This window comes from Diadema antillarum, unplaced genomic scaffold (assembly GCF_040938485.1).
Source record: "Diadema antillarum isolate AM-2024a unplaced genomic scaffold, OU_Dant_1.0 scf00000097, whole genome shotgun sequence".
Taxonomy (NCBI): domain Eukaryota; kingdom Metazoa; phylum Echinodermata; class Echinoidea; order Diadematoida; family Diadematidae; genus Diadema; species Diadema antillarum.
The window spans coordinates 675137-692178 of record NW_027270986.1 but is presented as its reverse complement, the minus strand read 5'-3'; the positions used below and the strand labels follow the sequence as shown (position 1 = coordinate 692178).

The 17042-nt window shown below is 37.8% G+C and overlaps 1 protein-coding gene across 2 annotated transcripts in view; it reads right to left on the bottom strand.

The window, feature by feature from the left end:
- Positions 1-17042, bottom strand: part of LOC139718561 (uncharacterized) — a 78830-nt gene that overhangs the window by 21116 nt on the left and 40672 nt on the right. The window contains exon 1 of one of the 2 annotated variants that reach the window (XM_071630027.1): positions 2840-2938. The exons of the other annotated variant lie outside the window; for it this stretch is intronic. The gene's annotated coding sequence lies outside the window, so the exon portion shown is untranslated. Of the gene's footprint in view, positions 1-2839; positions 2939-17042 lie in introns of those variants that run through there. 2 annotated transcript variants of the gene reach the window in all.

The following is a 17042-nucleotide window of genomic DNA, read 5'->3' as shown; positions in this document are numbered from 1 at the left end:
GTCATCTCAGCTTATCACTCTGTATGTATTTCCCATTGTCTGTCACCATCTTTGTATTTCTCTGTATTTCTCTTTCTCTGATTGATACTGTCTCTGTATCTCTCCTCCTATTTGTATAAACTATATATGTGACCCTGCACCTCAAAACAAACAAATAGTCGCCAGACATGAATTTTTAGTTAAGACCATATTATGAAAGAGCAGACTTTAAGCTTTAAAATGATGTATAACTCAAATCAAATGGATTCTCCTAACCTATCTAAATATTGGAGAGAAAGCACAAACTCAGGAAAAGTGTGAACTGAGAAAAGAGGCTCTGAAGTACAGTGTCTATTCAAGCGCTTAATCTTTACCAAACCGTACTGGCTGTGCGATGAATGGGACAAAAAACAGGAAGTAAACCACCAGAGTAACAACAATGAAGGGATTATCAGATTAAATTGAAATTAAGCGTGCCTCATTAACACATTCTGTCCATAATTAATGCCAACTTTCAAAGCAGTAGCACTATCCTTTCAAAAGTTATTAGAGTTGAAAGTGGAGTGTGGACAAGGTTTTTCAGAAATGAAAAAGGGATTCTAAAGACACACCTAATCACACTATTCTACCAAAAATGTTCGAGATAAACAGCTAAAAAAACACACTTTCCTGCCCGTTTTATGATACCAAATATTAGCATAATGTAAAAGAAGACCCGCTCTTTCAGAGAATATGAAAAAGTCAAGTTCGGCTAGGTTGACCCATTTCAATTATTTTCAGTCCTCACGCAAAATCAGTGTGTGCGACTTTATGTTCGTTTTGAGGTGCACAGTCACATATTTACTATGCTACTGCATATTCATTTCTGTTAATCATACTTGTCACAAGTGCTTTTACTTCTACAGATGTACTTACATATATATCTATATTTGCTGGAAATAAATGTCATTGAACCCGAACCTGAAATCTGTGTTTCTCTGTCTGTACACACTGTGTTTGTTTCTCCCTCTGTCTGTATGGATATGTTTCATTTTCTCCACATCCATCACATCACTATATTTCTTTCTCTCTTTTCATCAATCTCTCCCTATATTTCTCTCTCTCTCCCTCAATCTCTCCCTATATTTCTCTCTCTCTCTCTCCCTCCCTCCCTCAATCTCTCCCTATATTTCTCTCTCTCTCCCTCAATCTCTCACTATATTTTTTTCTCTCTCCCTCAATCTCTCCCTATATTTCTCTCTCTCTCTCTATATATATATATGTATACATATATCTCTTCCACTCAAGCTGCCAAATGACAAACCACAGCTCCTTCTCTCATTCACATCTGCTCACTTTCCTGCTCTTCTCTGCTACTTCTATTCTATCCAAGTTTTCTCCACCGGTCATTAATCCCAGCTTGTCAATACCCAAAGACTGTGAATGCATCAATCAATAGCATTCTTCCTTACTAATCCTGGGCAGGTGTTGTTGGTATACCAAAACTTAGTTCTAAATCAATGTCAATGAACAGCAAGACATAACACTTGTCAGTTCCACATCATTGCTTTCAAGCACATCAAAGAATAGATTTTTTTTGTGTGTGTGTCTGTGTGTGTGTGTGTGTCAAGACAACAAATGCATACAAACTACATCGATAAAGATGCAAATAAAATACCTTAATATTATTTTAAAGTTTTCAGAGACATCACATTTTGGATGAATTCACCCAATCAGCCTCCTTATGAATTAAAAGCTGCTGGTCAAACAAAAATGCCATAACTGTTACACTCACACTCTACTGTAAGACAAACAATCTATTATGTAATTTTACCTGCCTACATAACTTTTCAGAGAGATGTTTTGATTGGCTTTGTCACGCAAATTGATGCTGTACTTTGCCTTCATATGCAAGAATACATTCTACCATATGTTTGGGGGGGGGGGATGAAGCCAGGGTGGGGTGGGGTAGGGGAGTCAACAAAGTTTGACAGCACAATGCTCACAATGCTTGTCACTTTCCTTTATCAATATGAACATCAAAAAGCAGAGGTAGGGCCTGGCAAACAATGAAAGCAGGCAGGAAGAGCGACAAGGGGGGGGGGGGGGAGGAATCTACTCCACTTTAGTTTCCCAATCCCGACCTGCTGTGCGGGGACACGTTGGGCAAACTGGGCATTCATGCCTGAATGGATCTCCCATGTAAATGCCCATGTGCCGTCATGAGACACTGCATGCAATCTCCAAACGGATGCTCCAGACATTTTTGGCCCACCGACATCTACGGTCGCTACTCCTCATCCTCGCTCAGCTGAGCATTGAGAGGAAGAACATGCATACCGCGCAAAACATGACACGAGTTCAGCACGTATCACCGCCTCGCCATCATCTGAAGACTAAGTTTGACTTTCATTGTGTTCGACGATGACGTCTTGACATTTGACGGGCGGAGTGCAAACAATTGATAGGCATCCAGGAGGTTTTCCTTTCCTCCTTGTATTACCTCCCGCCTCTTTCCATCATCATTTGATTGGATGCTCAAACTCTACGTTCAAAAGCTTCATCTCCCGCATCTGGTAGCCTTGCAACATCACAATCCATCACGCCCCACAAGAACCTGTAACTCCCATTTTATACCTTTGTTTGAACTCATTTTCACATTGTTCTCAAGCTTCCCCTCTCCTTCCTTATCTTTCCATCTCTCTTTTTATCTCTTCTGTCGCAGAGTTACCTCAGAAATATAAAATCTAACGACTCAAGGACAGCGGAGCCCGAGAAGATTGCAATTCCGCCGACCTGAAATATTAATTTCTCCTCCCTACAAAATGGGCGCATTACCGGGGCAAGGGCAGGCAGTAGAAACGCATCCTAATTTCATTACCTACTTTGCGAGATGCTGCCTGGTTCTTTCTCTCTCAATTCACTCTAGTGGCGACATGGCGTGACAACAACCATCATCATCTCTCGGATGACAGGAAAGGTAGGAGGTGACGGGTTGCTGTGGAGATCTCTCCACCAGCTGACGGCACATTGCCAAGTAAGTATCTCTCCTCTCACACGCGGCCTTGACATGGACACGTTTTACTCAGAACTGCCAAGACACAAGAAAAGCAAAAAAGTGGTTGGAAACACCACAAACAATCTCCACGTGAGTGAAAGATGCGTGCCTAAATTTCTAAGTCAGGGAAAGATAACAATTCAGAAAGAGGAAGATATATAGAGAGAGGCAGAAAAGAGACAGACATATTTATGGGATATACTGAGTTTAGAGTGGTCAACTTTGAAGCACAAGAACATGGAGAGCACTAAAAGTGAATGAAAAAGAAAGATGAAAATTGATCATGACTGTCATAAAATTTGACAGTAAGGACACAATATCATTGGCATCTTTGTAATGCAAGAAGCACTGCATGAGTAAAATTTGGTTCTCATTAACACATATCATATCTGAAACTTTGTAGCTATTCATTTCTGAGTGCATTGAGTAATCATCACTTATAATCATGCGTCATGAGATTAAAATCCTCATGGTCATGAAATTGTAAGACAATTGTTGCCATCAGCTCTGAGTTTAAATCCTTGTTTAGGAAAAAAGAATTTGACAAAAATTAATATCACTATCGTGATGTTAAAGACTGTACATAGTACATGCTATTTTTGATACATAATTCACAAAAAAATATTGTCTACTTTTTTTTGGGAGGGGGGGGGGGGGAGACAATTCTGTAAGAAATTGTCATCTGGACATTCAAATTTTTCAGCCCTGGCACAACATAAGAAATGCAGTATAAATTCAGAGTTGCTCAAGTTGCCAACTTGAGGATGAAGATCACCAAATGTACCCCAGGACTTCATGGCCTAAAAAGAATATGATTTCAAAGTTCATGTTGTGCTGCTTGTTTAAGAAAAGAACAATTACCTTCCAGTTGAGGCATTTGTTTGCTCTGAACCTTTTTTTCATGTTTGGGTTTCTTTGTATTCTGAAAATAACACCATGCATACAACATTTTTTTTTGCATGAATTCTATGCACATAAGACATGCACACTTGTATTTAGCATTGGGGACTTGTCAATTTCTATAAGATCATATTTTCTATTTGGTAAATAAGTGGTGTACACGACAACGCAGCAGACATGAATTCAATGTCACGGATATTGACATGTTCTTGGCAATGACATTTGAGATCAATGCATTACATGCCAAATTGGTTTCCTTTCTTACAGTACACAGCTAATTACAGCCACTACAAGTCACTGCATGTTTATCATCAAATCATTTAGCTGAGGTCTGCCAACTTAATGAAAGATCCTTAACATATAACATCATATAGCAGGATTTTTACTGTTCAGTACAGCTAATTCCAACAAATAACAGATGCCTTCTCTTGGTTTAATGTTAATGATGGTGTCTTACAAGATTGCACAAAGGAGTATATTGACTCGATGAGGACAAGCTGATTTTTCTATGATACACATTTCCCATGGACACTTGACCAAGTATACTCAAGACTAGTCTTCAACAGGTTAATGAACAGTGCTTGCTTCAAAGCGTTTATGAAACACCATTCAAAGAATGCTGTCATTATTATGCTGGTGGTGCTCGACCTCTGGAACTAGAGGCAAGGATAGCTGCATCTGCCACACGAGGGAGCCCTGTGTCATCTCAAGAGCAATTAACTATAATACACGTGTGGATAATCCTGCAGGTATGTCGGTACTCATGCTGTCCAGTGCAGGGTACAAAATGTGAAGAACGCACACCCCAGGTTTCAGACCCCCCTCCCTATCTTGTGTGTAGACTTAAAAACACAACTGGGTAATACTGGAGAAGGAATGACTTATAAGTGGCTGTGACCCAATTTTTTCGGGGGCATTTGATGGGGTATGGGTAATCTCGGAGGAACTGGAACATGGAAACGTGTCAGACAAATGATTGGATCCAAAGAGGAAGTGGGACAAGGCATCTTAAGCACGTATGTATGTTTGGATGGATGTCTCATGGGTAGACACCTAATAATGGACAAGCTTTGCAAAATAAATAAACATTCATACAGATCATCATACACAAATCCGCAGACTAAAAGCATGGTAGACATATTTTTTCTTCTCAAACAAAGAAAAGCAGCAATAGCCATCAAAGAGTATGAAAAAGAACATTTTCCGAAATTAAACATCAATCCTCTAAAACGGAGTAAATATTGATTGAACAAAACATCCTTTGAGGGTATGGCCTGGGGCAAAATTTTGTGAACATATTCTCCCAATTATAACCCATTCCTGTAACACTCGACTCTTTTTTGATCATTTTGGTAAAAAAGATAATATCAATTTGATACAATCATTTTGATGCATACTCAAATAAGCGTAATTATTAATATTGATAGAAACTCACATATAGGCATGCACAGAGATATAAGCTAAACTATATCAATTGTCAGCTATATCAGGAATCAGATATCTTCATCCTTATGTCTTTTTATGTAAAAAGAACAACCAAGAATGCTAAGTGTTGTTGCTTATGCACTTACATCTTCAGTCAAAGGTAACAAACACGCTATATCATGCAGGAATATATCACAAATACAAATGCTCTATTTTAGAGTTTTGAAAAACAAATATTGAAGTGAATCGTGGCTCTGTGCACAAAAATACAGATGAATATATAAATATGCTCTTTTAGATGCATTCTGCTCAACTCCTTTACAGCATCCTTTCCCGGCCTGGTGATGGAATAATGTTAATCAAATTTCAGACAGACTTTCATTTACAGTCCATCAAACTAATGAATCCAGACAAGCATGAGATGTATGAACGATCATAGCAGAGGCCCACCTCTCCCTCTCTCGATTGAGGGGGAAAACAATTTGTCATCAATAATACAACTCGTGGAGCGAAAGCAATGCGCAATGTGTTAACACAGCCGCTTGTTTGGAAGGAGCAATAAAGAAAAAGGAAACAAAAAAGGAGTTTGCAAGATAAAAGGGAACTGCCTTTTACGAACTGATTTTTCTTTCCATTTTTGTACTTTCCATACAAGTACAGAAATATAAGGTTTACTGTAGTTAATGAAATGGTACAGTACATATGGATATCATTTCAAAATGAAACATGGAACTCTCACCAAGTTACAAATGTAAATAACTTACTGTCAGCAATTTTTGTTAACAAATTAAGTGCAAGTGTTGTATCCCACATCAAACACAATGTAGACCAATAAGACACTATCAAATCCAGTATAGATACTTATATACAGCATGGCAATTGAACCTATTTTGCATACTAATATCTAAAGTAAAAAAAAACCAAAAGATCCACATCATATTTTGGTCACTCTTTAGACAGGTCTTTTCAAGATCAGCTGCCATGATGAACTTTCAACCATTGAAATGTATTTATTAAATGATTACTGATCAGTACACTAATCTAAAATCAAAAGTAAGCACTAAAACCCCATGAAACTGTGAAATTGTTTTCAATTAGTTTGTGTAGCATACTACTAACATTACACAGCATTATGTAAAAGTGCACACAAGCATACAAAAGTTATATAACAAGAGAAATGGTTAAGATAAATAAAGGAGTGTTATTTACAATAAGAAATTAACTGCAAATATCTGAAAAAAACCCAGTTGACATCATTTACAAATCTGATGAAGTATGCAAGCTTTCTGGTAATCAAAATGATAGTGGGCCTTTTAACTGCAAAAATACATTATCAATGTTAGTTTGTTAAGTTGGCATCCTAAACAAGGTACAACAAAGGAATGCCATGGCCTTAAAAAAAAACAACAAAACTTTGATTTGTTCCATTTAAAAAAAGTAATTTGAAATTGGTAGCACAAGGGAAGAACTTTAGGAATCGCAAAGAACATGAAGTCCCCAGACAGCCAAGCATTACAGGAGTACTGATGAGCTTGGTGGGATGCGTGGAGGCATCAATTGGCATTGTGAAAACAGTTGCAGATGTCAAGAAATGTTTATGGTGTTCAGCCAAGGGAGACAGGATTCTTACCACAGCTGGGGTTCAAAGAGTGATGGTGGTGTTGGTGGTGTCGGTGCATGGTGGGGGGGGGGGGGGGGGGGGGGGTGAGGGGGTGAGGACAGAGGGGAATCCAAGTGGGTGCAAATCACACACTCTTGGTTGAGAACACTCCATTAATATTCATTCACCTGCTCAAGCCTTCCCTCTGAGAATCGGGCCATCTCCAAATACAAGATCAATTATGCATGCCTTGTTTTACATTGCTCCACTTAGGACGTAAAAGTCAGGATGTCCATAACAACAAAAGGCAACAAACAGGCTTACCATACAAACACACATACGCTCACAGATTCTGATGATATAGCCTTCCTTCAAGCCGCTTATGACCTACCCACATTGCCTTACCAGCTAAACCTGGTCGCATGCAAACTTTTATTTTTAAGCAAGTATACATTGACATCTCCAAGAGCAACATGACGAAAATGCTCTGAATTGAAAAGAATTTCTTAAAAAGGCTTTAGAAGTCAAATTGCTTACCCTACTTTTCTGGCAATACTGAGAGAGACCTACTTCCCAATCAAATGATGCATAAGCTTCTTACTCTCATAATCCTTGGCTGTCTGAAATGAAAATGTAGTGCAAATCAAGACTGCGTGAAATTCCATCGAGCATGGAGGAAAATGAGCTGACAGTGCATGGATTTAATAAGAAGCTTAAAGAAAAAATTCATGAATTGTTATCAACCAAGACCATTATACAGTATATCAGAAAAACTAAAAATCTCTTGTGACTGCTTCATCACAAAGTTTTTGAATTGAATGTTGCCATGCCATCCATCAACTTGCCTCCAATCTGGGTTGCCTCTTTTTTTGAGTTCCTCCACTGCGGAGCAAACCTGTTGAGCTATACAGAAAGCTGCTTCTGCAGCAAAAATCTCTCACAGTCTTTGCTACTTAGCAACCACCAACTTTTACAATTCTTGACTGTCATTCACCAACCAGACAAGTAGAAAAAGGAGTACTGGATCAGAAGTCTGCCCAGTTGACTAAGCTTTTCCAGCTGCATTTGCTAAAAAAAGGCCACTCAAATGCCATTTTTCATACTCCTGATTTCATATATCATCAATCTTGACAGCGAAAATGGCACGAAGTGGTCGCATGTCTGTCGATCGCACGTCTGCAAAACTGACCTTTTCAAAGGCAGGCCTCATTCATGAGACTGGATGTGACATGAATACCCGAGTCACTGAGAACATGGAGAATCAGAAATCCTTTACATAAACTCTTCAGTTGAGGAAATTATATACATTCAGCATGAATTTGAGGGTAAGAATCACATGAAAAGGCACTAAAAAGAAACATCATTAATGCTGGGAAAACTCCACAATTTTTAAAGATAGTAAATGACCTGCTCACACAAAAAGACATGCCAGTGCTGTTCTGGTGCTTGATTTACTTACTTACTTACTTTTCTTTGTGTGTGTGTGTGTGTGTGTGCATGCATGTACATGCGAGTGCGTGTGTGTGTACGTGTGGACCTTAATGCTCCTTTTCTTTTAGTTCTGAAATCCATTTCATTTGCATCCTTCTGTTTTGATACCAAATAGATTTTAAACCTGATAAAACCAGAAAATATTCTGCTCTCAGACATATTTGCTTTTGACCAAAAATGAAATTAAAATCACAAGTTGCTGTATACGAAACTGCTACATCAAAAGGATTGAAGATATCAAAGAGATTAAACCTGATAAAACCAGAAACTTATTTGCTTTCAGACATGTCTGCTTGTGATTCAAATTGATACTAAATTCATGAGTTGCTGTATATGGAACTGTTACATTGAAATGATTATTAAAAAGTACTTCAAATAGCTGACTGAAAATACCAAGTTTTTAATACAGATGTTGCAGTCACAATATTCTGTCCTGGATATTGAATTTATGCAAATCCGTTCTGTTTACTTCATTAATCTTCAAAGCGTGTGTGTGTGTGTGTGTGTGTGTGTTGAAGCAGTGTTTTAACAATTTAGACAAATTCATTTTTCATGGCACTGTCTCCACATCAGTTCTGCTGGGTTTATTGGATCTTCTTATTCCAGCAAGAGGGGTTTGAATCTTTCCTTTGGAAATGTCCAGGGAAGATACTCCGACTTTATTGTCTCTGTAAATCTCAGAGGTTTGGCGTAACTACAAACTTAAGCCATGGCTTCCCCCATGAAACATGAGAGTCTGCAAATGTCAGGGGGGATGAAAGTGAACAATGCATTGTTTGACCTGAAGGGAAAAATGAAAAATGCAAATCCCACCTCTTTCTTCCGTCTCTGTTTCACTTTTTGATACTTTTGTATTTCGAGGAGCCAGAAATTTCTGTTCACTTCCTGCCGAAATATACAATTGAACATCTTGCTTTATATACCACTGTTCAATTACACAAATTCAAATATGCATGTCTATTCCAGAGATTCACGAACGTGAGCGTAAATATTCAGTGTACACTAGACTCTACATGGAATATCTCTCCTTCTAACACACCCTTGAATTTCCATAAACTTTTCCATGATGAATACCTTCTGGGATCCTTCCTCAAGTGTGTACGAATCTCATTGATTCAACTGCTCAATATTGATCTTTTAAATGCTCCTCAGGTTTTTTTTTTCCCTTTCTACAATGAGTGCTCAATGTTAAAGGCAGGTTTAAGCCTCAAAGAGAAAGTCACAGTCAAAAACAACCAAAAAGTGAAAATTTGAATACAATCATTGTCACATGACTTTGTCTTTTGGGCAGTACTCCTCATTATTCTGGTCTATGAAATGGCAACATATTTTTACAAATATTTTCACATTCCTCTATGGCTCTGATGTTCAAGACATATCACATGTAGGCCTCCTGGTTATCCCTTGCTATGGAAGAAGCCAAAGCTTTCATTAAAAACAGCAAAGTGCACATTAATTGGCCTCTTTCTGTATCTTCTAAAAACAGGAAATAGAGTGTCTGTTAGGGACATCTAAGTTATTTGATGCTAGGCTCAGCTGCTATAAAATAACATGCTATAAAATAACAACAAAACCAACAGAGTAAAGAAGTTGTATTTCCTTTATTTCTTGTTTCACAGCCCATCAGTACCTATAGACTCTTTGGGCAGAGCATTAGTCAAGATACATTTCTATGGGTGGATAGTTATAGCTAGAGAACCCCACAAATTACAGAAGTCTACAGATCATGAGTTGATGACAGATTGAGTATGAAAAAACTGCAGGTGCAAGTATGTATCCTGACAATTTGTATATTTTACACTTGATGATGCCAACAACTGCTGCCACATTACACATGCTTCAATCACTGCATGGTTTTATCTATGTGCTCCAGGATTGAAAATTCTTGTTCTCAAACGTGCTCCAGATTGGAATTCTTGCTCATCCCTGATGGAACTCTGAAAAATGCTTCCATGACCTTCATTCTTTGCAATAGATGTCTGCAATATCGCCATTCTTGTCAAATGAAGCACTGAAATTTAGAAGAAAAAAAAAAGAGGCAGGCATCTTTCTTTAGGGAGAGTCATCTGACAGTTGTTTGTGATTGTCTAGACAAAGCGTGCACAAATAACAAGATCTAAATGAGCGGTGTCATCTACATCCTGCTCGATTGGGGAGTGCGCGGTGATAAACTGACCCAGGGCATGGTGGTGGTAGAAGCCGTCGCAACGCCGACCCATAAACAATGCATCGTCTACCCAGATGTATCATGATGGCGGGCTAATGAAAGGTCAAGTGCAGTATTTATGATCTGCTCTCTGGGCAATAGGGCCATTCTCACCGACAGTGAAATATTACAACTTCAGGAAACTACCCACTTTATGGTGGAAGTTGCTCAGCGACTAAGCTGAAAGCCACCACAAATGAGGCCAGAAAATGTGCTCACTGGAGTGTGTCTTTCCTCCTCTAAGTTTGTATAAAGTTTACCAATGTAATTTCTAGTAATAACTTCAATCACAAACATTTACAATATGTTTCATCCAACTTTCACCTTTAATCCCTCTAGATTTTTACCCATCAGATATTTCCAGATGTTTCATACTTAGCACAAGGCATTATAAGTGTTCTCAATTTGGGTAACATTGCAATATTTATTTTGCAGTGTTGATGGAAAAGGTAAACCATTGTACATTTGAATTTTGTAAATTTTTGAGAATGGACACCCTCTTAGCTGGTATACAGTGTAACTCTCTGTGGGAGACAATATCTTATATTAAAACGAATGAGACACATACACAAATGTTCCTTTTCTTTTCTCAACATACAGAAAAAACCCACAAAACAATCCATTCGAGAGGAAACTGAGTGATGTTGACTGAATATGTACATCTATGTCTACACTGTGTCTAAATAACATTTCCTTAACATTATTTAGTTCAGTAGGGTTGCCAAAATAATCTCCATGATCAAATTTTCATATATATAACTTCCCCTAAATGCCATATATGATAATGCTAGACTACATGATCAGATGATGTTTAATCCTCTTTACATAGCGAATACACGAGCCTACCATTTCACTATCCAACAACAGACAGATGTAAAGACAAAACAAACAGAGACACAAATATGTGGGGAGACATGCCAGGGGATTAATGATACATTATCACCCACAAACCATGACCGGCTTCTGGGGCTTGGCGGATCGAGGCAACCGAAGAAGTCTGATGAACTAATGCCATGTGATAATTGATACTGGTTGGTGATCACTACCTCTCCTACAGAACGGATGATATTTCATCCTTCAACAACCGTGCGCAAAGTGGGAGTGAAGCAGTTACCTCGATATAGCTGCACTCAGTTTCACAGGACCAGGATATTCAAAGACTCTACCAGCATTTCATTCAGTGAGACATAAGATTTTGAATTAAACACAGACCTCTTCTCTTAGCAAATTAGTTGGACTGATTTTTGGTGAACTTTACATTACATAAATCACCTCAGATTTCTGTTGCAGGAATGTAATTGTGAAAACTTATAGGACTCGTACCAAATGAAGATGATGATGATGATGTCAAAGACTATGGTGATGGAAGAGATTGAAGGTAGTTTATATTATTGCTATATAGTTCACATCAATTACATTTTTATACTTGTATATTCTGAGGTGTAGGTAGATATATGACATATCGAACAGAATGGTTGCTCAAGGCACGAATAAAGATTTCTGCAAAATTATACTTTATGATATAAAACGATACCAAAATCATTTTCAAAGCAGTGTTTATGCTTTGCACGACACATGCAGACCCCCCCCCCCCCCCCCCCCCCCCCCCCCGAGTGCTGCATATATGAGAATGCAATGTTTTAACATGTATGAATAGTTGCTACAAATTTTGTAGAAAGTACTGTACTAACTTCCAGCATAGTTTAATCAGACATGACACACATTATGGGCAATGTGGTAGACTTGAAAACAATCACGTTTCCATGGCATCTCACATCACACCCAACAGAGGACTTACCCAAAGTAGCAAACCCATCAATCACATGACAGGTATATGTTCAAAAAGATATAAGATTTTGTACGAAAATACTCTCATTCTACAACATTAAATGTTTAATGACATTGGTCAAGTGTAAGATATCAAAAGTACGGAAAATTTTAAACATTAAAGTATTATCATTTTGATAATCAAAGCCCTGGTTTAGTTACCTGACTGTCTTCATTTTCACATTTTCTTGAAATTCAATCAGTTCCGGCATTTCAAATGTACACTCTTTAAGTGTCATCATTTTCCCTTATAGCTTGACTTCCTTTGTTTGCTCTTTTGTTCTCCTCTAGTGGTGAGCTTACTGTCTTTGAATTTATGCTAATTGTCAAAAAGTTTCTCCTAAGTAATTGATTGATGGGTTTGCATTAGAGAACCATTACTGAAACCAGTAAGTGCATGCTGATGAGTGATTGAGCTTGAATCTTTATCTTGTGGAAATATTCATTGAAAATTCATTGTGATATTCATATAACTAGAATATTTTTATCAGGGTCTTAGCAGGGAATTAAACACAAATATAAACAATGTAGGTACTTGTGAGAAGGAGTGAATGCAGTTATATTAGTAAAAACATCGGTGAGGTCTGAGGCAAATTGGACAATCTCTGTGAAAGTTATGGATTTTTAAAGTCTTAGTGCTGTTATAAAGAAACTATATAACAGGAATTCCATAAAATTTATTTTTTAAATTTTTTTAATAGAAAAAAGCACATATTCCCTTAACTTGTTCCTGGCATATGTTAAATGTGATATTATTCCCCTGCTTTCTTGAAGAGGTAAGTCATTTATTAAGTTAGGAGAGTGAAAAGAAGTTTAATTCTCTGAGCTATATTTTCTTAATTTATCACTGTCCTGTAGTGATGTCAGAGACTGTTGCAGTCTTCTCATTCTGTGATGGCAGTACCACAAACTGTAAACATTCATAACTTTGGTGAAAGGATTGTCCAATTTTCATGAAACTTTACTTATGTGTTCTACTAACCTTGCTGTATTCACTCAGTCAACATATTTGTTTGAATTTCATTCTCTTTTAAAGGGTCTTTCATATTAGCAAAAGTAACGTGTGCTCAGCAGTGGCAGATCGGGGGGGGGGGGGGGGGGGGGGGGGGGTGGGGGCACGAGGTGCGCGCCCGCTCTTTATTTGTTGTTTTAACAAAAGAAATAAAAAGACAAAAATGAGATGAAAACCTGGAAGTAGCACCAGAAATATTGCTTGCGCCCCTCTTAACGGGATTCCTGGATCCGCCCTTGCTCAGAGTCTCTTCATACTTAAAGGGACTGTACAGTACTGGTTAAGGTAGGGATTCATGTTTTGAACATTCCTAAGTGAGATAATGAAAAGCCTCTTATGAAATATGAAAGAGCATGTAATTTTAACGTTTATTTGATGAAAATTGGTTTTCAAATGGCTGAGATATCCAAAAAAGTGCTAATAATAAAAGGCGACATGCCACAGCTTTATTGAGATCTCTTTGTTTCACCTTGTTTTTGGATATCTCAGCCATTTCAAAACAGATTTTCATGGAATAAACTTTTGATACCCTTTAGAACTACATGCTCTTTGACATCTCATAGAGTGGTTTCTGAATATCTCGCAAAACGTTAAAAGCTAAATCTACACCTTGACCAGAACTGTACACACCCTTTAAGACTATACCAAGGATGTTTGGTGAAGGAAGCAGTGGACACTTGTGATGATGGTGTAATGATGACACCTGACAGCTCAGGCCAAGCTGAGGACATGTGATGTGACACCTGCCGTGGAATAGGGTCAAAGTCTCAGATCGACGGAGACCGCCCTCGTGGGAGCAGAGCTGACCAATGAGAATGTCAGCGGGGAAGGGATGACACCTATGGACTCTCCGCGCATCAATAAACACGGCCTCCTCCGGTTTCCATCGCCCTTTCTCACGAAACCTGAGCTCTGTTTATTGGACTGACGGTGTATCGCTTTAAGCTTGTACACCTCAGTAACATGCGTCCGTGGGGCTTGTGATGAAATATCTCACATTAATCTCTGAACAAGAGTGACAAGAGCACTCAAACCAGGATTTTATTTCACTGAAACAGGGACATGGCCCTAGGGAAGCCTTCTCGTCTACATCTAACATGTATACCTTTCAATAAGACGCATACTAACACGGCTTATCAGAATATATACTCATTTTTAACACTGGACAAGGCAAACATTTTCAATGAAAGATGAACATCATTGGAATATTCAGCCTTGAGCAATCACATTTCTTCCTTACTTTGTGCTGAGAAACACTGTAGCTACCTTTAACCCGTTTAGGACGGACTGATTTTGCTACAACGCGCATTTCCCATAGACACATGGCCGAGTTTACTAGGGACTCGTCCTCAACGGATTAAAAAAAGTTTGCTACTCAAATAGAAGTCAATAAACTTTTAATTTTCTACCTCTTTTGCAGTTGGATTTAAGTTACGTATGTTTACTACATTTGTTTTTTTTTTATCTATGGGCTCAAATAATTGTGGTTATTAGTTCTTTAAAAAATTTGTATTACATTCAGCTTTCATGAAAGGGACCACAGTGGAATTACAGATTGGTTTATTTGATTTTTTTATTTTGTTCTCTGTAATGGAAACCTCATTTTTTTTTGTAGCTCTTGTAATATTGCTTTACATTAAATTTGAAAATGATAAGTTTCACATGGTAAACATTTGCCTCAGATATGAATATCACCTGAAAAAATAAAGGCTTTTCACTTTTTTTTTCATATTTTTGCAACCTCTTAAGCGCGCTATTTCAGAATTTGATAAAAGAGCTGTACCTCATTCCATTCTGTCATACCTCTTAGCTTTAGACTTAAAATGCATTTTCAGTTGCTGTTTAGTGCAATGGTTCTTTTTTTTGTGTGTGGATAAAGTCTGATCATATGAATGGAAGAGAAAAAATACATGCAATGCTTCTCAGAATGTTCATATTTCATAGCCTTATATATGTCTAAGTGTATGTCTAGTACTGAGTGTGCATAGGTATTCACCATACCCTAAAACCCAGAAATTTTCACATGCATGGAACTTTTGTGAATTTTGTAAGGGAGCCAAGGTTTATGAAAGTAAAATACATGCACAATTTGTCTACACAATGCATTGGGTGCCAGGAGCAATTCACGAAAGTTTCATGCCATGAATGCTTTTGGTTTTACAGTATATTCACAATTTTTTTTTTCTGTGCAGACAGATATCAAATTTTTGCTTGTGTGAGGGTGCAATTTTGCAATATTCACAAACAGCTTATAGATATGTTTGTTTTCAGTTTTAAACATCTTTATCACACTAAAGCACACTTCCATTACACTTGAGGTGAAGCATTTACAAGACAAGACAAAAATTAAAGAAATTATATATACAGCATTAAAGCTGGTAACCAAGTCTTTGTAACTGCAAATTGGCATTATGCACAGAAACTGTTAAAGATGCCATGGCAACTGGAGAATATAACAGCAAAATAATAATGAAAAAAAAAGACATGTGCTCTTTATCATCACAAGCCCACATGGATAGTTGTAGGTTGATGGAGTAACCATACCGTTTCTATGGAAACAATATTACTTCCCGACGGCATTAAGAGGCAAATTGGAAGGTTGAATTATTGATGCATTCTGTAATTCCGCACGGACGGACCCCCATACCCCCTCCATTATACTCTGTCACCTGTAACTGCAAATGCAATCAATTTGGAAATTGAACCAAATTCCGCGGCTGCGGAGAAATGTCACAGTAATTTTACCAATTAATCGATAAATGAGTGGCTGCTGCCAGATGCTCCAGCCATCATACTTCCTCTCGCGGAAGCATCTGCAAATGGTGGTCGGGTACTTAATGATCATATTTCCCTGTCTCTTTGTACAGCAGGTATTCTGAAAATGAGAAAAGGTTCGGTATTTGTTCAATTAGGAAACTGGAGACATTCCATACAAGACAATATGAGACAGCAGTGTCCCTTTTGACAAATTGCTTTAACATTTGTAGTTCCCGGCGTGCTATACCTTTTCATCATTTCTTCCCGCCCCAATCGTTACATCAACCCTTGCTCCTCTGTTTGGAGGAGTGAGTAAAATTGTCATTAAATAGAAATATGAAATGCATTGGATATAAATATGAAATGCAGTGCTTATATCATGGACATTTAAAGCACAATGTATAATGAACAGAATGACAAGATTTGTTTCTTTCACGAGCACCAATCTGCTGTACTGAAAATCAGATATTTCTAAGGTATTGGAGAAACAAACGACATATGTATTCATGTTAACAAAACACTATAAGCCCAGGTTCCAACACACAATATGCCCCATATCATGAATGGTGGGCGTATATAAAACTTCTATCTAAATGTTGTCACTGTCAGTTCATATTTCCAAACTTGTATAATCACCTCTTTAAGTTGAAGCTTCTGCATGTTTAGAAATTAGACTCATATTCAAGCTCTTCTTGCAAAAGTCAAGTCTAATACGTTAGCAAATAGTCAGATGTAAGGGAATTTTTTGTCCCAAATGTGGCTGTATGTTCTTTCAAAATGTAAATTGCATTAATACATCAACTTTCAG